Below are 27,541 nucleotides of genomic sequence, written 5' to 3'. Positions count from 1 at the left end.
ATGTCGGCCCCATAGAATGAGTCACAGGGCTTAGTTTTCATTAAGTGGCTTCAAGATTATCATTGAAAAACAAACACTGTCCCTGCTCCCATTTGTCAACCTCCCCTTGGCTCCTTCCAGGGCGAGAAGGTAGTCCCTGTCTGGACAGGGGTTCCAGTTAGTGTCTCCACAGAGATTTGCATGTTATTCACCTGCTTAGACCCGAATCCGTCTCTGGGGAAGGAGGGCTCCCCTGGCTCGGTTCCCCATGGGGCACCGGCCCCTGTCCCCTCAGTCCCTCTGGGACTCTGAGAACTTGTCCCATCGGTGAGACATTTGGGAAGAGAGCACCAGCCCCCCTCCCCCAGAAGGCGATGAGCTGGATGAAAAGAAATGCACAAGCTGCTGGCGTCCCCGCGCTGCACATGACCGGCCATGCCTACTGGCTCCGCTGTCTGTTGGTTGTTGCTATGACTACGCAAAGCCGGCGGAACCCAATGAGCTGCCTGCAGCAGGGCTGAGGGGACCAGCCATTTTACTTAGGAAAACAGTGTGGCATGTTCTGCTGAGCGTTAGAGCATTTAAAAAAGAAATCTATTCAGAGGAGAGAGGAGGGATGGGCCTGTGAGGATGCAGGGATCAGAGCTCAGTGTGCCTGCAAGCTGCCGGAGAGAAGGCCGGGCCAGTGGCCGCCACTCCTATGAGCCGATCTGAGCCAGTGGAATGCAGCGAGATAATGCTGCATAGCTGCTATCAGACGGCAGAAAAGGGTTTTGTCTCCGTAAGGCAAGCCTTGCCCTGCAATCGTATCTCGGCAGCTCTCCTAGCTGCTCAGCCTGCAAACCAGTGACCCCGGAGGAGGGCGTTCCCGCCGGCCCGCAGGGTCCCCAGCGGCCGCAGGTCTGCAGAGCAGGTGTGCGCTCCATGGGCGCCGGACTGGAACCCGGGCGGCCGCTCTCGGGTTCACCTGCTTCCTGGTAGCAGAGTGCTGGCTCCAGAGCAGCTGCCTGCCCGCTGAGGTTGCCCCGGCTGAGCAGGAGGTGCCCGCGTGTCCGCTGGACTAACAGAGGTAAGCTTTTTGCTTTTCTTAAAGCACAGAGTTATCCATAACTCGGAGCAAAACTTAACCTGAAACGTTTATAAACATTGCGTTGTCTGATTTACCAAGGAAGGATACATACACACACACACACACACACACACATATACACACACACACACACTCACACACACACACACTCACAGTCACTCACACACACTCACAGACATACACACACACACACACACACATATATATACACACAGTCACACACACACTCACAGACACACACACACACAATCACTCACACACACTCAGAGACACACACACACACACACAGGCACACACACACTTCCACAAAATAGTGTCGGGGGCACAGACTTGTTTCAGTGAGTTTAGCTTCTAGAACTCGGGTGATAGAGCAAACAAACAAACAAACAAAAACGTGACTTGTGTGCCTTGGGGCTTGGAGATAAATATTTACTATTTTCACAAACCATGCTGGCTTGTCATTCCGGACAGTCTTATAACCAACAACCTCTCTCTCACACACACACACAATGGGTTCTTTCACGCGCTGCACTTTGACATCGATTAGAAGAATTATATAGAAAGTCAGAGGCTTGAAAATCGTGAAGCATTTGTTTGGAAGCCTCAGCACTGATGAGTTAGTTTTCAGTCTTCGCACACCTAGTACTTATACTAGGAACTTCAGGAATCCTATCCCGCAGGCAGATCCTCAGAGCCAGTGGGTTTTGCGCTTGCTTGCTCTGAATGGAGCCTCGGGGTGCTATCCGGTTTGCTTGTGGGGGGGCAGGGGGGGGCGGCTGTAAAGCAAATGGTGTGAGTACTGGAAGCAGCTCACGCGTCCTCTCCCGGCATCGTGCACGCAGAGCTAGCTCAGAGCACAACACCCCCATTGTACACCTCGGCTTGCAATCCCAGGGAAGAAAGAAAGTGAGAGCTGCACATTGAATGCAAGCACCGCGCCTGAATGTGCCGGTAACGCTTCTTCTGTGGCAGAGGTTTTTCTCCCAAGCAGACAGGTTTCAGAGATAGAGGGTGAGACCAAAACGCCACCCACCTCCTGCGAAGGCCGGACGCTAATGTTTGCGGGGATGTTTGCTGTCCATCGCTCTGTGAGAATAGCACAGACTTTGAACTGCAGTAGGAACTGCCTCTTCTGAGTGTTTCTCTGATTTATAGTCTCTCAGGAACAAAGCTGCTACTGTGGATTGAAATTGGTCAGTCAGATCGAAATCCTTGGTGAAGGATGTGAGCAAGTAACGATGAATTAAGTTTCAGCAGCATTTCAGCTTTACCGAAATCAATTCTGTTGTTGGTCTACCAGGACCGTCAGACAATTTACATGGCTGTTGAAAATGTATAAGGAAAAATGTTTTTGTTGGAAACTTTGAATAAAAACCTCTACAAAAGATTAAAGCTACCATGAAATGTCAAATAAATAGTATATAGTAAATCCTAGACTTACTGCTAAGACATGTTTTTATTAGCTTCCTTTTTTCCCCAAAATGTGAGTGACATGGGAGGCACCTTTTAATTTTAAGTATAATAATACAATTTTCATTGCTACATCTGAGCACGCATCACCTATTTCACAAGTATGTCAATATATCCCAAGATAAGAGAATTATAAAGTGTAGTCACCAATATTCTGCTCTCAGTGTCACCAATCTTCAGGATATAAAAACACAGACCAACTGATCTTAGTGTAGAGAGGATCAAATCCAAACATGTGACAATGAGAACAAATAGGAATATGCCTATTGGGGTGTAAGGACAGTGTATGGGATAAAATGGTGACGTGATAGCATTGTTCACTTATGCTTAAACTTAAAATGAACAGACTTGGTTTTGAGTCAAATTCTATAAATAAAAGTTGCCAAAAGAATGGTTTTTTTATACCAGAATGAAAGGTAGTAAGACTTGCGGGGGATGTAAGTCTTTGTACTGCAAAAGGAGTTCTCAGACCCAGTGCAAAGACCTGTAGAAAGAAAATGATTTTGTATTTGTTTTTTTCGGGGAGTTTTTGAAGAACAGGGTGAGGAAATACTTAAGACACATCTGCCTACCATGACACACTAACTTTACAGCTGTGTTATTTTTCTACATTAGTAACCTTTGAAAGCGATATGCTATGAAAGATGAGCAGTTCAAGTTCACTTATGTCTCTGTATATCAACATAGTTGTTAGTTCCACAACTTTGACAATCAGATGCAGAGATATTATCCCTAAATCCCAAGACTTTGTACTTTGGGCTTTTGACTATTTAAAGGGCCTTATAAATGCCACTTTCCAACTCACCTGCTGGCAACGTCAGGTACTATGCAATTGCCCAGACATACTCTGGCAAACTTTTGCAAAGCCACCGACAGACTTTGTTTCTAATGCTCCTCCCCATGCTTCGTGATCCAGCGAGACTGTCTTTCTGGACACTTCCTCACCTTCCCCTTCAGCCACTTCAGAGTCTTCTGTCTGCAGCTCTGTCTGCTGTGCCATATTGCACATGTCTGCTCATGGCTTCCACATTCTCTTCACCTTGTATGTGCTTTGTCCAGTGTCCAGAACTTGGCATTCAGACATGTGCTGGTAACCTCGGCCTTCACTACTATCTTACTTGGTTCCTGTAAACATATGCTCAATCTTGATATAGAAGCCCTATTATCCATTTTAGTGCCTTTTATCAGACAAAATTCAAAGCATTTTAAAACAGCAATGAGGCTTTCATTTTCCTGATATGAAAATATGACTTCAGGGTCACAATTTGAAAAAAAAAAAATGCTACAATATAAATGCTCCATAATATAGCAGAATTTTCTGAGGGAAATTTTTGCAATGTGTAAGTTTAAAACAAAACCGGATGAGAGCTTGAGTATCTGGAAGGTGTTGTTGTTATGTTTCTAATTTACAGTTATAAAATTTGAAGGGAAAAATAAATATACTAAGTTATCCCTGTTGGAAATCTGCTCTAAAATCAGACCATTAAAATGAATGTCGAATTGATGATAATGAATAGCTAATTATAACTGAAGTACTTAGGGAATTGTTTTTCATAGTGAAGCCAGAAGAAAATCAAATTCATGAACTGGAAAGAGACCAAGTAACTGAAATAAAGTCTACAATCACAGAATTTCTTTTCATTTTCCCACATAAACCTGAAAGGTTACTAGTCATCACTGGTTCCATATACTTCCCTGTAGTATCTGAGTTCCTGGGAGTAACTCCCCTGATACAGACATGCTTTTAGTTACAAAGACTTCTATCCTTTCTCTATTTGAGGGCATGCCTATTATATTTTCAAAATAAGCTTCAGATTCTATAGCTTTTCATAGAAAAACTAGGGGCGGGTCCCTCAGCCCGGCCTGCACCCTCTCTGATCTGAGATCTTTGGGGGATCTCCGACTGCTGGTTTAGGCCCCTGTGTGATGGGACCTAAATCAGCAGTCGGACATCCCTCTGGCAATTCAGGACTGCTGGCTCCTAACCAATCTACTTGCCTGCCTGACCGCCCCTAACTGCCTCTGCTTGCCGGCCTGGTTGCTCCCTAACTGCCCCCCTGCTGGCCTGGTTGCCCCCTAACTTTCTGGAAGGCAGTCAGACATCTGGAAGAGGTCTGATCAACCTGGTCTAATTAACATATTACCCTTTTATTAGTAGAGATTGCCATAATGCTATCATCAAAAACAAGAATGGGTCAGGAATTTTAAGTTGTAATCTACACTAAAAAAAAAAGAGAAACATGCAAATTTAATGTATGCTTCTCATGACCCACAGGTTGAGAACCGCTAGCAGGGTCGCCCATGACCATCAAAAAACACAGATATTTACATTACAATTCATAACAGTAGCAAAATTACAGGTATGAAGTAGCAACAAAAATAATTTTCTGGTTGGGGGTCACCACAATATAAGGACCTGTATTAAAGGGAAGGTTGAGAATCACTGTTACTGGGGTGCTGGAGAAAATGTAATCAGTATACACATTTATTCTGTCCTCCCTCTGAAACATTGCAGTCTTCCTAGAAAGAAAGTTAGCTTCTTCAAAGACACGTGGTCCTCTAGGAAAGCGACCGACCGACCGTGTGTGGAGATAGCAGCCCTTTTGATAAAAAGCAACAAACTTTGGAATCCTCCCCGACCCATTAACAAGCCAGCTACTTCCGCCTCTGAATCACACTAATATCAAATCTGAATGCTTTGTAAGAACGTCCTACCCTTTTTACACTATTAATCAAATCAGTTTAAGAAAGCAACGCCTGGTTGCTTTGAAGTGAGCTATTTTGTAGATCACCAAGGTGCCGTCACACCTAATGATTTCACTTCTCTGAGCTAAAGTTAACAGAGGAAAAGAGATTGGATCTCCACTGCAGCTGCTCTTTGCTAACCGTGTCATCTGGGGAGCAGTCTGAGCACCTCTTAAACATGCACACCTCGTCTGCCCGATATATAATTGCAGCATAGCATGCGCTCTCCATGATATCCTGTGGGGATAAATGGGTTTTAAAAGAACCTGCCTCTCAACACCTGGATTTGGAACTTTATGGAACACGGCATTCGAGTCGTGAAGATAAAAATGTACAACCACTTAGGTGTTCTGGGACAATGTGAATGGATGTGTGCCGTCTGATACACCTCAAGCACCGGCTTGAACCAGTTTAGATAAAAGGAGGTCACGGAGGTGGCGAGGGGCAAGAGGACGGGAAAAGTCACCGGTTGTGCGGGCAGGATGAAAAGTAACAGGGAAACTCGGCTTGCTTTAGCATAGCGGCTGGGACGTTGTAGACACTCAGCAAACAGGTCAACTTAGTAATATTCAGGGTGTGTGCTGAATGAATGAAGGGTTCCCCGAACTCTCCTTCCCCTCCCTGGTGGTGTGCTAATGCTAACACACTGCCTAAAAGATGCTGCTTGAATGTAGAGATAAAATGGTAATTTACAAGTTTTTCTGTTTTGTGCTGTTGTTCTTTCTAAATCATAAAACAGAGGAGAAGAAAAATAGATGAAAACTAGAAAATGCTATTAAGAAAATAAAGTATAGGTGAGAAGCACTATATTTTACCAATGATATAAGGCAGGAATATAACCAGAAGCTTAGCTATTTGGTGACTAATTCAGACACCAGGAAAAATGGGTTTCTCCTCTCAGCTTTCTTAAAGTCTCTGGTTACAGCCACATTCATCAAGTACTGTGATGGGCACTAAAGAGTCACCTTTCCCTTTTAAATAAGCATACAATAAAAAGAGTTGAAGCCTAGAGTCACAAAATTGAAGATCTTTATTTTAAGGCTTTAGGATATTGTTAAACAGAGAATTCAGGACAAAATAAAAGTACCCATCTGGAACATCTTTTCAAGTGACAAACCTGAAGAGCTGCTTACAGGGTCAATCAAAATAGCTACTTCTGATTCAACTCAAGAAAACAACAAAAACCTGGTAAATAGATTTCAATAAACTACAGGACAAAATTATTCCATTTCTTCAATCCAAGAGATATTGATAATACAAATTATGTGCATTTACTCTGTGCTAACTACTATCCCAAGAGCTTTACATATATTAACTTTTTTTTTAAATATTTTATTGATTTTGTACAGAGAGGAAGGGAGAGAGATAGAGAGCTAGAAACATCGATGAGAGAGAATCATTGATCAGCTGCCTCTTGCACACCCCCTACTGGGGATATGCCCGCAACCAAGGTACATGCCCTTGACCGGAATCGAACCCGGGACCCTTTAGTCCCCAAGCCGACGCTCTATCCATTGAGCCAAACCAGTCTCGGCCATATATTAACTTTTAATGAAGGGTTTGGGAAATCACAAAACTTTAAAAGACATTTTAACTGGAATTTTCCAGAAGTATTCCATATGATCTACAATTGTTTCCCAAAGAGAGATTTAATGAACAACACATGAAGTTGCTCCTTCTTAGTGGCTCTCTTATCACTTGCATATTGCAGTATCTTTTATCTAATTTTACTGAAGTTTTCCTATGTATCTGATCTTTCCAGAAGCAAGTGAGCTCTTGGAGAAAGCAATAGTGTCTTCTTCCTGTTTTCACCCCTCTCATCTTCTCATAGGTGCAGCCAAGAGTAAATGAGGGGTGTCTAGAGGGTTAACCCAAGGAGGTTGCTGTGTCAAATGTTGACAAATAAAATGCACAACAACAAAAAAAGAGATAGACTCGAGTCATGTAAACAGTATGTGGCTCCATGTAACCTTCATCATGAGAAAATTAATAGAGTCCACATATCCTTCAATGTTTGTTGGTTTCTTTTGCGGCATTTTTTTTTGTGTGTGTGTGTGTTTGGTTAGTATGTTTTTCATGTAAAAATCCTTAGAATCCAACTCATCAGAATTCCTCAACAGAGGAAATCACGATACAACCAAAGGTGACCTGGCTCATTTTCACCACTTGTGACTTTCCCCCAGAATGTCATCTTCTGAGCAACTTCATTGTATGTTCATTATCTCTGGGCAACCAAGAAAGCTACAAATGTGTGCAAAAGCATAGTTATCTCCTCCACCAGAAAAACGATTCTTCGCTTGTTGAAAATACATCTGTATGGGGAGGGGGGCTTTCTTAGGTTAATAACTCAGAGGACTAGTAATCTATCCTGAATTCCTTGACACTGACTTTATTCAGAAACATAACTTTTCATAGGCTCTGTGGTCTGAAAGCTGATTGTATCGCTGACTTATTTTCTACCATCGATTTAATTTTATAAGACTAGCATAATGAATCTATTTACATAATAATATGACTTTTCTTGAATTTTAAAAAAAAACACTCCCTTCTGACATGCACAGAGTGTTTTAATATATTTTAAATTGAATTTTAGATTTATTGGTAGCAGAGCATTCCATCTCCCTTGTTGTAGAAATAAAAGCAACTGACAATGAAAGTCGTAAATAATCCAGTACAGTTTGAAAATCACCTTCCTCTTGACCCAATGTCCCAAATGTCCTTTCAATGCCTTAGACTGACAGTTCTCTGGTAAAATAATTGAACTCGATCCATATTTATTATGTGGTATGTTAACACATCCTAATCACTCTGAACCTTAAACTTAAGCTTCCTTTGGGATGCATTGAGAAAACATGCCATCAAAACTCTGGCTCACCCTTTTTGGCACCGACATTCACCTTCACAACTGTCAAGAACTGAAAGATTATGATCATAAAATTGAGTTTCCTGGGGAATATTCTGTTCATAAACTGCCTCCTTTGCAGACTCCTCAGTCGTTTTGTTACATCAGCTTCTACCCCAGTCTGTGAGAAGAGGTACTGGGTTTCCCTGATCCAGATAAAGCCTGAGATGAGGAGGAGACGGTAGGAGCTTAACAGCTAGGACCTTGAAGAACCTTGGCCCTCCAAGTATTTGTTATTGGATGGGGTCACTCAACCAAAAGAGCTTCTGAGTTCAGTAGGAATTAGGGAAAGCAATGATATGGAATTTCCAGCCAGAAAGTAAGGTATTTCTTAGAAATCTGTATGCATGCTATCTGAGGCATCTCAGTGAGAGCATTTTATCTGGCCAACAAAGCAGAGAGGCCTGTGTTGATTGACAAACATTTTGAGAAATGTCACGTCCCAAAAGGTCAGATTATTCACTGGTCATTGTGTTCTTTTGGGAAATAAAATCAGAATTTCATCTGGCAAGAATAATGCCAGGTGACAAGTGATTCTAAGACTATCATTGAAATATGTTTGCCCAACAAATCCATCAGAGCTATAAGTTCATAACTGCCAAGTGGGCTAGAACATCTAGAGTCACCCTTTCCTGGACATGGGCTTGACCCCATACTGACTCTTCAGTCTCTAGCCTCCTTTTTCCAGACTTTGAAGGTTTGTTGTCTCACTGGTTGCTATGTTAAAATAAGGTAGCTGGTCACATCCTCTCTAATTTGAACTGCTAGCTCCCTGGCTGCTGAGTCTGTGGGAACAGGTCCCTTTGCCTTTCTAGACTTGTTTTGCACCCTATGGAGGGGAGATAATCATAATACTCACCTCTGAGGGTTATCATTAAGGTTGCATGAGATGATTATAAATGACTGGCATAGCACCTGGGACACCACAAACACAGAAGGAACCGTAGCCATGCCTGTTTTGGTCACCAGCACCAGGATCAGCCTCACACTTGCTGAGTAGTTTGGACTGATTCTTTTTATTATTATTATGATTACTTTATTGATTTTTTACAGAGAGGAAGGGAGAGGGATAGAGAGTTAGAAACATCGATGAGAGAGAATCGTCGATCAGCCGCCTCCTGCACACCCCCCACAGGGTATGTGCCCGCAACCATGGTACATGCCCTTGACCAGAATCGAATCTGGGACCCTTCAGTCCACAGGCCAACGCTCTATCCACTGAGCCAAACCGGTTTCAGCTGGACTAATTCTTTACAAGGAAAGAGAACCACTGAACTTCCTTCAAGTGGGGAAAAGTCATGCTCATGTCATGTTTGTGTGTTAAAAAGATGTAACGGGTAACAGTATATCAGATGAAATGAAGAAAGCAATAAATGTTTGCAGGAAAGCAGTTTCCATATCTCAGGCAAGAGAAAAACAGCCGTGATCTGAAAGAGATGGATCAGGAAGAAAATCAGGAGTGATTTGTTCAGGCAAGATCACTGTGTCAGTCACTCGCCTAAGTGGAATGCATCTAAAACAGTGACTGCCAAACAGTCTTAAAGATAGATGGTTTGATAGGGATCTTGTATGCATATATGCATGGCCCATGGGCATAGACAATGGGGTGGTGAGGGCCTGGGCCAGGGCGGGGGCGTGCTATAGGGGGCCAATGGCGGGTGGGGCGGGGAGGGGATATATGTAATACTTTTAACAATAAAGAATTATTTTTTTTAAAAAAAGATAGATGGTTCTACCTCAGTGTTGTATCCAGTGAACAGAGATACACGACATGCACAGGAGCTCCAGAGGCACCGTTGAGGAAAGGGTGGGGACTAAGAGTATGTGGGTGTTGGTGTCGGACTGCACTGAGCCCACCACTACCGCAGAACAGCACGTGCTAAAGCCCAGAGGCAGAAGGTATGGTTAGGGTCCTTAGGCATAGTTGGGATGCAGGGAGCCCATTTGGAGAGCCAGAAAGTCAGACTGGGCAAGCAGACCAGAGCCAGATTGTGGTGTCACTGGATCATACACAGATGAGAAGCCATTGAAAGCATTCAAACTGGAAAGTGGCATAAGGAGATTTCTGTTATAGAATATCTATGCTAGGGAAGGTGTTAAGCCTGCGGTGGGCTGAGACTAATCCCAAGGATTCTGTGTAGCAGAATCATGCAAATGACAGGAAGGAAGGCTGAAAGCTTCCTCTAGGGCAGGACAATAGCTCTGGAGAGAAAGTTCTGGAATCAAGAGAGATTATGGAGTTAGTATTCACTTGGGGATGGGAGCAGGGGAATAGTTTGATGACCAGTTTTCTGTTTTGGGAAAATCAGATCTAGGAAAAGCATGTTTGAGGGAGAAGGTAGTGAAATTGGTTTGAGACTTTTTGAAGTGGAGAACATATAGGAACATTTGGGGGAAATAATTCAAAACATAGTTTAAAAAAAGAAGGGGGGGGGTATCCAGACCAATAGAAATATAGTTTAGGCTGAAAATTCAAGCCACATATATAATTTTAATTTTTCTAGAGGCTACATGAAATCAGGTAAACAGAAACAGATGACATCAATTTTTAGAATATATTGTATGTAACCCAATAGATCCCAAATACTATGATTTCAATAATCAATCAGTATAAGAAATAGTAATGACTTATTTTGCATTCTTTATGTGTATGTGTGTCTATAGTATGTGATTTACACTTATAACATCACTTTTATTGAATGTATTGGAATGACACTGGTAAACAAAATTATCCATGTTTCAGGTACACAATTCCGCAACACATCATCTGGACACTAAATTGTGTGTTCATCACCCTTAGTCAAGTCTCCATCCATCACCATTTATCCCCCCTTTACTCTCTTCCACCTCCCCCACCCCTACTCCACATACATCTCAATGCGAGCCAGTCACAGTTCAAGTGCCCAGGAGCCACCTGTGGCTGACTGACACCCCTTTGGACAGTAGAACTCCAGACCTCAGCAGCCTGTGCAGAACATATCTATTTATGAGTGACCCGGATCAACATCTTCTATGAAGGTGTGAAGGGAGAAAAGCTTTTACGAAGGTCCAGGGAGGGCAGAGGGAGGATAGGGAGAGCTTGTGCAGAGGCAGGAAAGACAAAGGAATTGCCACAACTGTGCCTGACCTTGATCTGGCTTTCAAAGATGTGGGATGTGAGAATGGAGTCTCGGAAATCTGGGGAGACCTTGATGATCTGTGTTGAACTTTTTTATCCAAACCAGACACTGCTAGATAAAGTGCAGAGTTCAGGGCAAGATGAAAATGGAGAATCCCTTATTCCACAATTATTAATAATTTCAAGATGACAACCACAGAGCATTAAGCCCAGAACCTGGTCCTTCCAAGTGCACGGTCAGCTGCAAATGCTTGAGTCACAGACTGTGAAGCCAACCCCGCACACAACCTGTATTTCAAACATTATATGTGAACACTCTTGCCCTTTAGGACTCACGCTGGGTGTCTATAACAAGACTGTTAGTGATTTTGAACTAGTGTGTGAGGCATCATTTCCATTCCTGGCAGCCACACTCTCTCTGGCCAGAGGAGAAGCTGCTCCTCCTCAGGCTGGGGTGCTTGGGATGCATGAATCCTGCTATAGCTTTCCCACACACCCCACAGTCAAGCATCTCAGTCATGCCAGAACCCCATCATCCTGAATCCTGCTTCATGTCGAGGGGGCCCATGGAATCCCCAACCCGGTAGGGGTCTGGCAGCTTCTCCCTAACATCGTCCCTTCTAGAAAGCCCCCTTTCCCCACCCCGTCCCCTGGTAAGAGAGTTTCACAACATGGAATTCAGAAGATGGAAGATGGGGAAGCAGAGCTAGGCCAAGGGAACAGAGCCTGGAATTCCCTCCAATAACCAGTGTCACTGGGAGTCCTGGTAGGCTCTGCTTTTGCAAGTCTAGTTCCAGGCTCATGTCTGAAGGCACATTATTTGTATTCTTGTGTTTTGGGGCTTTGTAAGAATATAAAGCTAATTATCAATGTTGAACTTTCCCTGCATTGCATTCTATGTGAAAGTAGGGATCAGAAGGAGCCCCCAAACATCCATAAACATTAGAGTAACCCTTACTCAGGTCTACTTTCATTCTTCTTCTTCATCCATCTGCCTCTCCTCCCTTCCCTCACCTATCTCATCAGCCTAATGTCATTTCTTTATTGGGTTATCATACAAATCCTGATTATAGTTAAAAGTCATTTATTATATATTCCTAATTATAATTAAAAATGTCATTTATTATAGTCCATAAATAATTTGATGTTACTTATTCTTGATTGCTTAGTTTAAAGAAAGAGTGTTTCTTTCTTTTGGAAAAGGAAATGTGAATTACTTTCTAGTGTTTTGAGATTTCATAACTTTGTTTCCCTTTGTACTGTGCCTTGTCAATGACAAGGTTCCCCCATAAAAGTTCCTCTGATGTTTCAGGAAAGGAGGGATCAGACAGGTCAGGAGTCTACGGGGACAAATAGAGTGAGGTTGTCTTGAGCCTGGCCTTCGTGGGCATGCGACATCTTTCAACCACAGGTTTGGTACCTGAAAAACGAGGATGTTGTGCCCAGATCATAAACCATTATTTCTATTATATGAACTAATTCGTGCAAAGTACATACAACAGTGCCTAGCACATAACTGACTCCCAATCAAAGACACCTCTACCCTCAGTGAGCATCTCCTGGGATGAGAGAGACATGGGGATGTGGCAGAGATCTTGACATAATAAAGCTGGACTGGGCCCCGAGCAAAAACTACATAAAATATAAATTAATTTCCACACTAGGTAAATAATTCTAAAACTTATCATAAAACCCACCAGGCTTTCAGTGATCACACAGCTCTTAAACTTGAAGTTTAACTTAAAACTCAAGGAAACTTCTGAGAGAGGCTGACAACACACTCTGTACCTTCTGGCCTTGACTGAATCACAGCAGACCAAGGCAAGCTAATCTTTGAACCATAAATTATCAGAGTATTAGCTGCAAACATGATGCTAGGATAGAATGGGGGAGATTGCTATTTTTAAAGATCCTAATGGCAAATAGCCATCCTGCCATTTACTATGTTAATAGAGAAGAATTTTAATTAATCCTGCTATGCTGAAGTACTTGCTTAAGAATACATTATATCATCTTTCTCCCAAAAGATTGACTTGCTTAATTATGTTTTTCTTGGGCTGATCTAAAATTAATCTTCACGATACATGGTGTTGACCTACAAGGTTAGTTAAGAATGCAGAATAACTGTAAGTATTCTTGTAAATAATAATAATAGCCACAATTCATTGAATGCATACTGGGGCAGGCAGCTTGCCAAATTCTTCAAATACCTCGCATTGACCGGTTCACAAAAACACTCTGATGAGGCTATTATTCTCATTTTATAGAAGAGGAAGCAGGCCCTGAGAAGTTAAACAGCCTGCACAGGGTCACCCATGTGAGGAAGGTAGGGTTCAACTGGAGTCGGCCAGATTCCAAACTCTGAACGCTAACATTTTTCTGGACTGCCTATTTGTGGGAACTACAGATCAGCCAAGAGAAAAGGTTATAACTCCCATTCCATCATCCGCGCTACCCTTTTGTTTGGGGCTCTATGAAAACATGTACTTACAAGAGCACACCGCTTTCTTTATTGTCTAAGACCAGAAATAGCGCTACAGCAAAAGGAAGTAGGGAGGAAAAACAATCTAGGTCATCAACGATGGTTATTTCTTTGGCATGGTTTCCTTCTTTCGGCTTGTCCATGTTTTCTACTTCTACATTAAGTTATGTCAATTTCTTAATAAGAGGTGCCCCCGAATGAGGACCAAAGGACATTGGTATGGTACTATCAATAATTCACTTTAAACATCCATTTACAATGTTACAGTATGAAGCAATAGAAGTTGAAAAGAAAAGAAAACCTCTGGATATAAAAATTTTATCGATTTCTTTTTAAAAAAATATTTTTGATTGATTTCAGAAAGGAAGGAAGATAGATACATCAATGATGAGAGAGAATCATTGATTGGCTGCCTCCTACACACGCCACACTAGGGACCGAGCCAGCAACCCAGTATGTGCCCTTGACTGGAATTGAACCCAGGACCCTCAGTCCACAGGCCGACACTAGCCACTGAGCTAAACAGGCAAGGGCTTGATTTATTTTTATTGTAACACTGTGCCTGCACTTTGATTTGGGAGTCTTGTGGAAGATGCAGCCCTGGAAAATGGACCAGCCAACCTGAGTGTGTGCTCAGTGGCAAGGGTTCTGTTTACCAGCTGAGAAGGTCTTACCTCCGGATTAGGAATGATTAGTTCTACTTTGGAACCCAAAACGTTCAATTGGAGTTCGAAAGCACTAAGAGTCTTGTGCCTGTGGACATGCCAAACAAGTTCCCTTTGTTAACCACTGCACTTTGATCTGGGAAAAAAAAGTGGCCACTCTGGGAGCATATGTGTATATAAATATATATACACACACATATATATATATATATATATATATATATATATATATATATATATATTTTTATATACACACATATATATATATATATATACACACACACATATATATATATATATATATATATATATATATATATATATATTTTTTGTGATCCCCCAAAATAAGACATCCTCCGAAAATAAGACCTAGCACATGGAAAGGTAAGACATCCCCTGAAAATAAGACCTAGCGCAACTTTGGGAGAAAAAATTAATATAAGACACTGTCTTATTTTCAGGGAAACAGGGTATATATATATATATATATATATATATATATATATATATATATATTGGGGGGGGATCTTATTTTCTGCACATTTTTAAAGAGGAATTGGTATGATTGATAACAAGTGTGAGCACTGATGTTTATGTTAAATTTCATTGCATGGGTAAGACCTAACAGAATCAGTGAAAGAAATCAACCAAGGCATTTATACTGAGAAACACTAGAAAAAAAAAAAATCCAGTGAACATCCACTGTTCAGAATGCCTATGTAGCCTGCCTTGCCTGACTTTGCTCATCCACTATCCCATCTCTCAGCGGCCGGAGGGAAGCTGTACCCAGTTTAGGCTCTGACCTCTGTGAGCAAAAGAGATATACTTGCCCTCACGGAACTTACCCTCTCCTGGTCTACTTAATACTTTGTAGCTGAGGCTGCATTGCCCAACTCATGTATAAGCCTTATAAACACAGCATATGAAGTTTTTCCTTAAATATTTACTGTATTCATAAATGTCTTTCTCCTGTTTTGGTTGTATGGTTGGTAGTAGTGAATTTATGCATCCCACTGGATGATAATGAAATGTGGCAAAAGAGTATTCATTCTAATTTAAACAGATTTCCTTTCTAAGTTGTATTGAAAACCGGCATACTTTTCAGGATTAGTGCTTAGAAAAACCTCAAAGGTTGTCTGTGAGAAATGCCATGTCAGTAAGCGTTGTTACCAGCAGCAAATGGCTACACTCTTAAAAGCACATCGATGGCTGTTCTTACCTTTTCCCTGCACTCATGGTTTTCAGCTCAATGTTCACATTCTTCAGAGGATTGACACTGCAGACTATTTATAACCAACTACCACAACCAGCTCTTCTTTAATGTATGTGATATGGAAGAGAAAAGCAATCTCCATGATACATAGTCAATGCCCAGGTAACAACACTGGCTCATTTCAGGAAAACAGGAGCAGGGAACCTTGAGTTGTACCCCAAATTAATAGTCAGTTGTTCACATTCTTTTTTAAAAATATATTTTATTGATATTTTACAGAGAGGACGATAAAGGGATAGAGAGTTAGAAACATCGATGAGAGAGAAACATTGATCAGCCGCCTCCTGCACACCCCCCACTGGGGATGTGCCCGTAACCAGGGCACATGCCCTTGACCTGAATCGAACCTGGGACCCTTCAGTCCTCAGGTCAACGCTCTATCCACTGAGCCAAACCAGTTTCGGCAGTTGTTCACATTATTGACATTAAAATGCTAAAATTGCTTTTACACGAAGAGACCATCTATAACTGTGAGGTTGCAAATCAATAGTTAAACATGAGTCTGTAGATATCTTGCCTGTCAAAATTGAAACAATTCCAATGTTAGAGTCTCTCAGCTACTCGGTGTCTTGTAATAATTCCCAGCATTTATAGCCCTTATCTATTTTGGACGAAACCATTAGCACATATCCAACAGATGAAATGGCAAAGATACATTTACTTCCCTTGTTGAGCCACAGTGATTATCACATAACTGAGAATCAGGAGTGTTTTAGCTTAAATGCGTCTTTGTATGTGCGTCTGGACATTTATCAGTATGTGTTAATAGACTGATGTACTTACCTCATTGAGTTTGTGTCTTACATCTTACCCCAGGCTAGTTCCTCTTAGAACCCAGTTAACAGAACCACCGGAGCAGCGAGCAGAGATAATAATAAGAAATAAGACCCCAAGTCTCCTAGCTCCTCCAAGTCTGTGAAACTAGAGCCATGTTTCATCAGCTTAGAAATTAGCCAGGACCATTCATAAACCTTTTCATCACAGAAGGTATATTGTTTCCTGTTGAAACAGACATGGCAAGCATAGCCCATGAGAAACTGCTCACTTTGATTTGAAAATGGTGCGAGACTTTATAGGTATTTATCTGTGTAGGAAGAAACCTCAAGTTCAAAACCAACTTCCCAAGGCATTATTAAGACAGTGAGAAGATGGTTGACAAGCAAAAATAGCAGCAAAATCACATAACCATTCCTCACTGTGTACATTTTCAAGAATTCTTTGATAGTTAAAAAGGAGCTTAAAGAAATAGTGCATTAAAAATCAAGACGGTTTAAATGTTTGTCTTGAATGATTCTGTTGTAAGAAATTAATGTATTCCGAAGGCGCAGCACAAATGCATCCTTTAAAAACAAAAATAGAGATGAGTTTGTAAATAAAGTTATGATTTTCATTTGTAAATTTAATTATTTATACTTTGTACTTCTGTATATCCTATAAAATATAATTAATATATGTATATGATTAATACACTGAGTGGCCAGATTATTATGATCTCTGAACACAATAATCTAGCCTCTCAGTGTATATCCTATATAATAGAAGGCTAATATGCAAATTGTCCCCTTGACCAGGAGTTTGACCAGCAGGCAGACCAGCCAACCGCTCATGTTCCCTCCCACCCTGGCCAGGCTGGCCGGACCCCACCCATGCACAAATTCATGCACTGGACCCCTCTAATAGAAAAATGATAAATAGATAGATAGATAGATAGATAGATATACACTGAGTGGCCAGATTATTATGTGTTCAGAGATCATAATAATCTGGCCTCTCAGTGTAATATATAAATTATTATAAATGTAACAACTGTTTGGATAAATTATATTTGGGAAAATGAAATTACTGTGACTACTACATTTTTAATAAGTTCTGCACAAGTATCTTTATATTAAGTTCAAAGTCGGATAAGCCGTAGTGAATGAGATGATAAGAGTAGGAAAAAAGGCAATAACATTCATTTCCTATGAAAGTGCAAGTACCTAGTCATCCTCTCAAAGTAGCACAAAACTAAGCTTAGAGATGGACCTTAAGCTGATCTCTGAGGGTAAAAAGGGGAGGGAAAAAGAGCATCGCTATGTTTACCACAACAAAAATGACCTGCCCGGGTCTATTTCTATAAGTCAACCATCCCAAAGCATCACGGGAGCCCTTGGCCGCCCTCGGAAACCCGGAGCGTACGCACGAGCTCATGTTCAGTTTGTAGGTTGCAGTGTTTGTTGCTACTTGAAATTTCCAGCACCTCTGTGGTTACCCAAAATAGAATGTGGTGCCAGAGTTCAACCTGGAGTCTCAAAGGCGTGTGCGAATGGGCACAACCCTCTTAAAAAGAGGCCAAGTGGCTAGATCTCAATCGGTAACACGAAAACTGAGTTCGCATTACGGAATGGTAGAGCCACTGCAATTTATAGCTCAGACTCGGCCACCAGTGATGGGCACCATTCGTTCAGACCTTTCCAAGTCCTCCTTCTCTTACCCGACATGGCGAGTGCAAATCTAAGGGTGACCTCAATTTAGTCCTCTTTATCTGCCCTTGTGGTAGCATTCATTACAGGGTCCAATTGTGAAACTGGCCAAATAAGTGCACCCTAGCAGAATGCTATAAAATGAACTCAGCCGCTGGTTTCTATTTTTTAGAAAATTTTTGCTAAGCAAGCCCTAGACTAATAAACATAAATTTTCTCTGAGAGTTACCTCATGTCATGAGCCATTGTTCTCAGTATCCTAAACCGTGTTATTCTCCTTCGATAATTAACCCCGAGATCACTTTATTCTATAATACTTGAGTGTCTCAATTAAAATGTACCTGATATCGAACTTTAAAGCTCCAAATTGTACTGATTTTCTCTTTGGGGTATAGTGTATTAATGTCTTTTCCCACTGAGTCCCTTCTCGCTGAAATTATTGCCAATCTCGTCTTCTCCATTCTCTGTGTCCATTTTCTTTTCCCTCTCCGAACCTTTTCTGCTCCAGTTGGAGCCACCACCTGATACTTAAATGAGTTTACTATTGTGGGCAGCATTAACCTCAAACCGGGTTCATCATTCATTAGGGGTTTAAATAGCAAGTTCCTATCAAAGCAAAAGAGAGCGGCAGTGGGTTCAGTTGTAACTGGTGTTCCTGTCCGACTGACAGGACCCAGGGGGAATTCCTGTCCCCTCTCAGATGTAGAATATGCTGTTGACATCCTTGTGTCCTTCCACCCCCTCCAGGACAATGTGTCTCGGACCCCAATCATGGCGATCAATGGCTTTCCTATGAAGTGAGTCTCTACACCCCAATTTTCTATATGGGAAGGGGATATTCGGGTAGGTTTTGTAATACTCCTTCCAGTTACGTACCATTCCAGGTTCAAAAGAAAAGTAAGAAATAGGAGAAGCTGAAAGTCTCCAGACAATGTCCTGGCTGAGAAATTTCAGAGACAGTGACTAAGGTAAAACCCACGGACAAAGCCTGCTCCTCTAGGATGAGTGTCACTGGATTTAGGCATAAAACCTATGAACTCCCAAGGCAGAGACACTTGCCCAGTGTGGGGAAGAGAGAATAGGGGGAGGAGAAAGGGGAAGCCGAGGGAGAAAGCAGAAGATTTGAATTTTATATAGCTCCTGTGAATGAAAGAAGCCAGACGAAGTTAACAGAAATCAGGGGCCTACATCATCACCACCTTTTTACAAAGGAAGAAGCTATGGGTGACATGCAAAAATAGCCCCATTTAAAGATGCTACTTCTAATCTCTCCAGTAGTATAATGGTCACTGTGACAGCCTTTCTCTGTCCTTTATGACTTGACTTTCCCTTCTAAATACATGATGGGAAGAAAAGGGTTTTTATTTCCTTTTCACATAAATCTGTTCCTCAGAACATCAGTTCAAGTTGTCCATGCGTGTCTCTCTCAGCTGCTTTCACGTCAGTGAGTCAAGCCTCTCTGCTTTTGTGGTGTTTCAATGGTCTATGCAGGGAAGCCTTGTCTTACTGTATTTACCACATACAGAGTGTCACCCAACAATGTATATACACACTTCAACAGCTGACACTATTACATCTTTAAAATGAAATGTATTTTAATAAACACGGCCTTTATAATGATTCAAAGTGTGCATACATTTGGGGGAGGGGGCACCCTATATTCACTCAGTATTTTCGAGACGCTGTGCTGGGAATTGGCTATCCTTGTGTTTTTAAAAGATGTCCTGCCTCAAAGGAGTCTACAGTCTAATAAGAAAAGACAGGTATATAGCAACAATGATATATTAAACCCTGTTCTGCAACAGGCACTTGACCTAGTTACTGATTTTCCACACACAGACTCATTTAATCTTCTCAAAAGCTCCCGAAAAGGTAGGTGGTGGTGTCTGTATTTTATAGATGAGAAAGGCAAGCCTCAGACAGATTAAGTAACTTGTCTGGAGTGACAGGGCATGCCACTGGGGAAGCGAAACCTTGAGGTCAGCTCTGCCTGACTCCAAAGCCTTGAGTCTCTTTTCCTACAGTGTGATTCTTGTTCTAAGAAAGGGGTATTCCTACTTCAATTATTATCCTCTATAGTAAAAGGCTAATATGCAAATAGACTGAATGGTGGAATGACCAGTCGCTATGACATGCACTGACCACCAAGAGGCAGACACTCAATGCAGGAGCTGCTCCCTGGTGGGTGGTGTGCTTTCATAGGGGGAGTGTCCCTCAGCCAGAAGCCTGGCTCATGCTGGTGGGCACTAAGGATGTCAGAAGCCCATTCCCCAGAGGGAGCAGGCCTAAGCCATCAGTCGGACATCCCCTGAGGATTCCCGGACTGCAAGAGGGCATAGGCTGGGCTGAGAGACCCACCCCCTGTGCACAAATGTGGTGCACCAGGCCTCTAATCCATTCTAATTGTAGTTAATGGATAAAAGTTAGTCTCTGTTTGTTACAAAAATGGATAAAATTATAACTCTGCTCCTCCTACTGGCTAAGAAAGTATAAATGCTCACAGGGACTAACAAAGTCAATTCTTCTTCTCTTCCTCCAGGCTATTCCTTTTTTTTTTTTCTTCTTAATTTATCTTTATTGTTGAAAGTATTATATATGTCCCCCCTTTTTCTCCTCATTGACCCTCTCCACTCTGCCCCATCAGACCTTCACCTCACTATTGTCTGTGTTCATGGGTTATGCTAGGGGTGTTGAACTCAATCAGAGAAGGGGCCAAAATCTAAAATCCAGCCTAAATCGCGGGCCGAATGGTTTACTGAACAGTCATAAACTGACAATGTCATAAACTGACAGCGGAGTGCAGTGATGACAGCGCGGTGCGGGCCACATTGCAAGGCCTGGCGGGCTGGATTTGGCCCGCGGGCCTTGTGTTTGACACATGTGGGTTATGCATATAAGTTCTCTGGTTAATCTCTTTCCACTCACCCTTCCCCCACCTTCCCTCTGTGATTTGACAGTCTGTTCCATTCTTCTATATCTCTGGATCTATTTTGTTCATTAGATTCCACATATGAGTGAGATTATTTCACTTAGCATAATACTCTCCAGGTCCCTCCATGCTGTCTCAAAGAGTAAGCAATCCTTTTTTATAGCTGCATGGTATTTGTACCACGTGTAAATGTACCACAGCTTTTTTATCCACTCATCTACTATTCCTTTTTTTTTTTTTTTTTTTACCAATATCTTTCCTCTTCAATCTACTTCTACTCAGAAAATAAGTCAATAATAATGTCATTGCTTTAAAGAGGCTGTTAATATCAATCACAAACCAAGTCATTAGCAGAATTTTTTAATCCTGTCATTTGACAATTCTATGAATTCTTGTTTAAAAGTAAAATTTTAAAAATCCATAAAACTCTGAATATGAGCTCTCTGAAATAAAGTATATGGGAATTAAATTCAATATATACACTTGTCCAATCTATTCCATTTTCCCCATCAGCAAAGTAAAAGTACATATGATTATGAAGATCAATTAATATATTTACAAAGACTATTAGTCTACCTGATTTTTTTTAAATTACTAATGATTACTGTGGGCCAGGTGTGGTTACCATACATTATCTTTTTCAGTCCTCTTAAGGATGCTCTAACACAGTGGTTCTCAACCTTTCTAATGCCCCGACCCTTTAATACAGTTCCTTATGTTGTGGTGATCCCCAACCATAAAATTATTCTCGTTGCTACTTTATAACTGTAATTTTGCTACTGTTATAAATCGTAACGTAAATATCTGTGTTTTCTGATGGCCTTAGGCAACCCTGCTAGCGGTTCTCAACCTGTGGGTCATGACTCTGCCCAATTCAAGGAGCTAATAAGAGGCAGAATCAAAAAATCAACTAAGGACTATTTATTCTCAAAATCCATGCTTTTAGCTACATGTGTTGTGCTTCAATGAGATGATGATAATAATGGCAATAACCATAAGGTGGGAGTGCCTATTGTGTAGCAGGCATTGTTTGGAGAGCTTTGCCTACACTAACTCATTCTGTCTTCATAACAATTATATGAGGCAAGTACTGCTATGATTCTTATTTTGTTAATGAGAAAACTGAAGCTCAAGGAGATGTGAGTAGCCACCCTGCTGGAGGTAGTAGAGTCAAATTCCATGGTGGCCAACAGCCTCCAGAACCTTGCTCTCAATCATTATGCTCTTGGCAAATATAGATAGAAAGACAAACTATTTATACCGGTAGGTAACTGCCTCTTGTAATGAAATGTATTAATGATTTATATTCATTTCTGCAATGTGTGGTATTTAATCAGAAGCCATGAGACAAGGATACTTAAAATAATTTCCACATTTGCACGTGTCTTTAGTTTTGTTCAAAGCTGGAAAATTATTGACTTCCTAATCTACCATGCCTTTGCCTCTAATAAGCATTCACTATTTTAAGAAAGCATACATGGAAATCTTAAAGGTTATTTAATATTCAAACTCAATACAACACTAGCCTTGACTATCGTTTCAAAATCACTCTTTCTCTAACAAGGACAAATTCCACTGTTCAAATGAGATGTTGAAAGCTCAGTGAACTCCATTGAAATGACCCTGTTCAAAGTTTTCCGAACAATGCTCTTGCCATGTACACCCAGAACAGGATAAACAATGGGTTCCTGTTTTGTATTTCCTGTACATTATTACTGTGTTTTTATTTCTCTTGATATCACTGATCATTAAATGTTAGTTTTAGGGAAAAGGAGCCAACTACTTGACTATATTTAGAGCCAAAAATATTCAAATGATGCAGCTCCTGGGACTTCCAACAGAATGGCTGTCTTTCACGGCAGTTTTCACTCCACTAGGAAATGACAATGGGCAACTGTGGGAAGGGCTAGTGGTTCATGTCTAGAAGTTCTTTCAAAACTTCTGAAGCTATCTATACCACAATATATATAATTTTTTTTGATTGATTGATTGGTTGGTTCGTTTCAGAGAGGAAGGGAGAGGGAGAGAGAGAGAAACATCAATAATGAGAGAGAATCATGGATCAGCTGCCTCCTGGACGCCTCTTACTGGGGATCAAATCCAAAACCTGAGCATATGCCCTTGACTGGATTTGAATCTGGGACCCTTCAGTCCACAGGTTAAAGCTGTATTCACTGAGCCAAACCAGCTAGAGCTCCACAATATCTTAATGGCAGGCCTACTAGTCAACGACTGTCTTTCAGACAGCACAATGTGACAAAATGTGTCTGGTATGTTTCCAGCTTCAATGAATAGTTTACTTCAAGACAGCCATTTAACCGGGAAAAGGGTTGGTTTGCCCCAAACACCAAGAATCACAGAATGTGTTCAGCTCTGCCATTCCTCCCTTAGCGCGTGCCTCCCAGAATGCATCTGCATCTCCATCCATTAGGTGAAAGGGTACAGCAGGCTCTGCGTTGTTACTGCATATGTGAAATGTCTCACCTATAGCTTATTAACCAGCACAAACTGCAAGGGAATCTTGGAAGATAAGTTTCCAGATAGACATATTTTCAGGAATCTAGAGTAAAGATCAAAGTCTAGAGTAAAGAAAATGGATCCTTAATAGGTAGACAACACTGCACTGTCTGCCCCAAGTGTTATATGCTTAATTATTTATTTTAAAGAATAATAAGTATGGAAGTAGTGACCTGACTATAAAATAAAACGTATCACTGAGAATCTTCAATCAAAAATGATGCTGAGTATTATGCTAAGTGAAATAAGCCAGTCAGAGAAAGACAAGTAGTGATAAGTTTTGATCTCACTCATATGTGGAATCTAATGAACAAAATAAAGTGATAAACAAAATAGATCCAAAGACATAGAAGCATGGAACAGACTGTCAAATCTCAGAGGGAAGGTAGGGAATGGTGGGTGAGTGGGAAGAGATCAACCAAAGAACTTTTATGCAGATATGGGTAACCCATGGACACAGACATAGGGTGTGAAGGCCTGAGGTGAGGAGTAGAGGTGGGTTAGAGGAGATTAATGGGGGGGAGGGGGAGGAAAGGCAGCTGAGAGAATGGGGACATATGTAGTATTTTCAACAATAAAGAATTTTAAAATAAATAAAAATGGATCCTGAAAGAAATGATTGCTGAGAAAAAAGAGAGCAGAGTCATACCTTCCACTGGAGACTAGTCCAGTCCCAGCTCAGCCCCAAGACTTTAAACAAAGATTTCCCCTCCTTTTCTATAAAACTCAAATATCATTACTCATTTTTTTTTTATATTTCTAGCATGCCTCTCAGGTACCATCTTATTTGCTGTGTTTCCTTTGGTGACTAAGACTATTGCAGTAGGTTGACCTTGCTGGTGAGAGCACCCCCTCCCAAGTTGTCCTGTCCGTGCCTGGCACAGTAAGAGTGAAAATGCTTGCAGGCACACCGAGGTAAACACACGAGGCTGCTAATAGCCGCAGGTGACTGTGCAGGAGCTCCAGCTGCCAGGTCTCACCTGATCACCTGACAACGGCGGGGATCAGTACTGCAGCACCACCTGCTACCCCCTCGGGACACACCTTAGGCCTCACAAAGAGTAGGGAGATCCGGATTAGAGGACAAAACACTAAGTTTCCCATTTCCAGCCTCATTCATTTAGGAAGGAGTTTTTTTCATGCACTTGATGTAATGAACCTATACTCTTAACCCTTAAATGTCAGTCAACACTACCTTATTGTCCTTTACTCATCCTTCATGTCTGACTTTCAAGGACACTTTTCTAACATCTTGTGCATTATTTATCGGTGTGACTATCCCTGTGAACTTAGCATCTGTGGTCATAGTAATGATGGAAATGGGCCGTGGGTTGTTGGGTTAATTAGTTCATCTTTGGAACAGCTCAGTAAAGATGTATTTCGTGCTCTACCTTGGTGACTTCAGATTGCCTTACAAATTTATAAATAACATGTACAAATAGTACATTTTCAAACATTCATAAGCTCTAACTAGCATTCCTCTGCCCAGGGTAGAAGAATTTACACAGCCACTTCCAAAACCATAGGCGAAGACCACCCCCAGCCTGACTTGCTCTGTAGCTTCGGCCACATAAAGCTCTCCTTTCCTCGCCTGTTGAGATCACGTGGCCTTTGCCAGAGAACAAGATCACAAATCCCCCAGCATTTCAGTCAGTGACCAGAAGTTCACTGCATGGTTATAACTAATGCACAGTATGGACATGAGAAAGGATTTCATGCCCCCAGGAATGACAGTGTACTGACCAGGTAGAGTTGCTGGTGTGCTACTTCATGTCTGTCTGTCTGCCTGCTCATAAAGTAGCTTACAAACAATATCAGACATAACTTACAGAGATCCAGGTGGTACAACTATCTAGGAATATACAGACAAATATGTAATTCTCTCAACAACCCTGACGAGGAGAATTTTTTACTGGGGACCTCACCTGAGTGACTAATGCACCCCAGTGGAGGAGGACATGGTTGTGGAAAAGGTCTGGGGTGTGCTGTCTGAGGCAGGAAACCCGAGTTATTTCCAATCTATTCTAGAATGCAAATTATTAAGTTCATAGAACATATTATACCCTGAGAGGCAAACAAATAACATCTGCCTTTTATGACAAACATGTAGCTACAAAGCAACAGGTTTCAGAGTCCTCTTAGTTGCAACAGCTGCTTAGTTAGATTTTTTTGCTTTTTACAGAAAAAAAGTAATTATTTTACAAGCTCTGACACATAAATAACAAAAATGCCATTGCTTCATGCTTCCTGCAAAAATTACTTAATTATTGTTGAATTATTTATTCAACAAATGCATATCGAGCACTGACCCTGAACCAGGCACAAATCCATGTGTGAAGAGTCCATATGATGGACAGGAAAACAGCAGCTTACAGGATCGTGGAGGAGAAATACACAAATCAACCACTCAAATGCAACTGAGTTTGACCCTCAAGGGAATGAAGAATAGGGGTGGGGGGAGGGGGGATGGAACACACACACAAAAACCTTGACCTTGGCTGGCTCAGAGAAGCCCTTCCTGAGGAAAGGACTGACACTTCAGCTGAGGACCCAAGTGCCCTTGGGCATGAACTGCTGAGCAGGAAAGGCGTTCCAGCTACCGGGAACAGCGCACAAAAAGGCCCGAGTGTGGCCCATCCCAGGAACTGAGAGAAGAGCAGAGAAGCTAGAAGAACTGGAGCTAAAAGAGAGGCAGGGGGGTGGGGAGGGGAGAGTGGGTGGAGATGCCAGAAGAGACCAGATCATGTGGAGCCACTTTTAGAACGCTTATCTTAAAGATTTTTAGACCATATCTAGCAACTGTTGCATATGCTCAAATTCCATGGATTATAAATATCAAGAAAAGCTAAGTCATGGTTATGTAAAACAGCAGAGGCGCTTTTTAATCCGTATGGGAGCCAGATAGTACAGCTAATCACATGTTTTAACTAGAAAAGTGAGTTTTCAGTGAGTTTTAACAACGGGTATAAGAACTTATTTCTGTATAATCTCTTGCACTTGATACTAGCTCTTTAACATCCATGAAGATTATCACCTTATTTGCTGAAGTTCAGTGCCAAATGGCATATGGATGGCAAATCACCTCCTAAAACACATCTGCCTCACAGCAGTAACAGGTAGTAGGAATTACGGACGATTTGACAAACTTCAAGTAATTGCATCTGTAGACATAGCTTGGGAGAGGGGAGGGGAGGGGCATTGTCCAATGTAATTTACATTCAGTCCTAGCAAAGGCATAGACTTTAAATTTTTTTTTTAATTTATGTTCATTGTTGAAAGCATTACAGATGTCACCTTTGGTTTTTTTCCCCACTGATCCCCTTCACCCCTCCACTCAGACCTTCACCATAGGATTGTCTGTGTCCTTGAGCTATGTATATATGCAAATAAATTTCCTTGTTAAGTTAATCTCTCCTCCCCCTCCCCCCCTCCCCTTCCTCCTGAGATTCCTCAGTCTTCTATCTCTCCGGATCAATCTGGTTTATCAGTTTATTTAGATACCTCCGCCTGTGCCTCGGGGCACAAACATAGAGACCCAGGTGACAGTTCTGAAATCCCCACTCAAGTGCGTTTATTCATTGCTGAGCTCCCAGGAGCCTGGGGCCCTTAGACAGCCTGGCCAACAGTGAGTGCAGGATGCTCCAAGCCCATGCTCCAAGCCTCATCGTTTTTGTTGCATATGCTTCGCTTTGTTTCGCGTGGTTGACACAGACAAGCGCAAAAGATGTTATTGCGCTTCATCTGAGCCTCCAGTTTGCACCCACCATGCCTGCTGTCAGGGCCCACCCGTTCCTTTAATGGACATGATCTGATTTCCGTCGGCTGTGGCCGGACTGCCTTTTCAACCTGATTTTGAAACCTACGCCAGTGTGTCCTGCGGCCTTGCAGCCTCTCCCTGAGCGCCACAAG

The 27,541-nt window shown here is 41.7% G+C and overlaps 1 protein-coding gene across 3 annotated transcripts in view; it reads left to right on the top strand.

Annotated features, from left to right (window-relative positions):
• Positions 1–515: 515 nt before the first annotated feature.
• Positions 516–27,541, top strand: part of SORBS2 (sorbin and SH3 domain containing 2) — a 190,578-nt gene continuing 163,552 nt past the window's right edge. Inside the window, exon 1 of one of the 3 annotated variants that reach the window (XM_084877702.1) lies at positions 516–1,048. The gene's annotated coding sequence lies outside the window, so the exon portion shown is untranslated. The remainder of the gene's footprint in view (positions 1,049–27,541) is intronic. The other 2 variants (XM_084877706.1, XM_084877697.1) reach the window with 2 other exon arrangements.

Source organism: Pipistrellus hanaki, assembly GCF_964339955.1.
Source record: "Pipistrellus hanaki genome assembly, chromosome: 3".
NCBI lineage: Eukaryota > Metazoa > Chordata > Mammalia > Chiroptera > Vespertilionidae > Pipistrellus > Pipistrellus hanaki.
The sequence above is the reverse complement of the archived record's forward strand: the minus strand, read 5'-3'. Positions and strand labels throughout refer to the sequence as shown.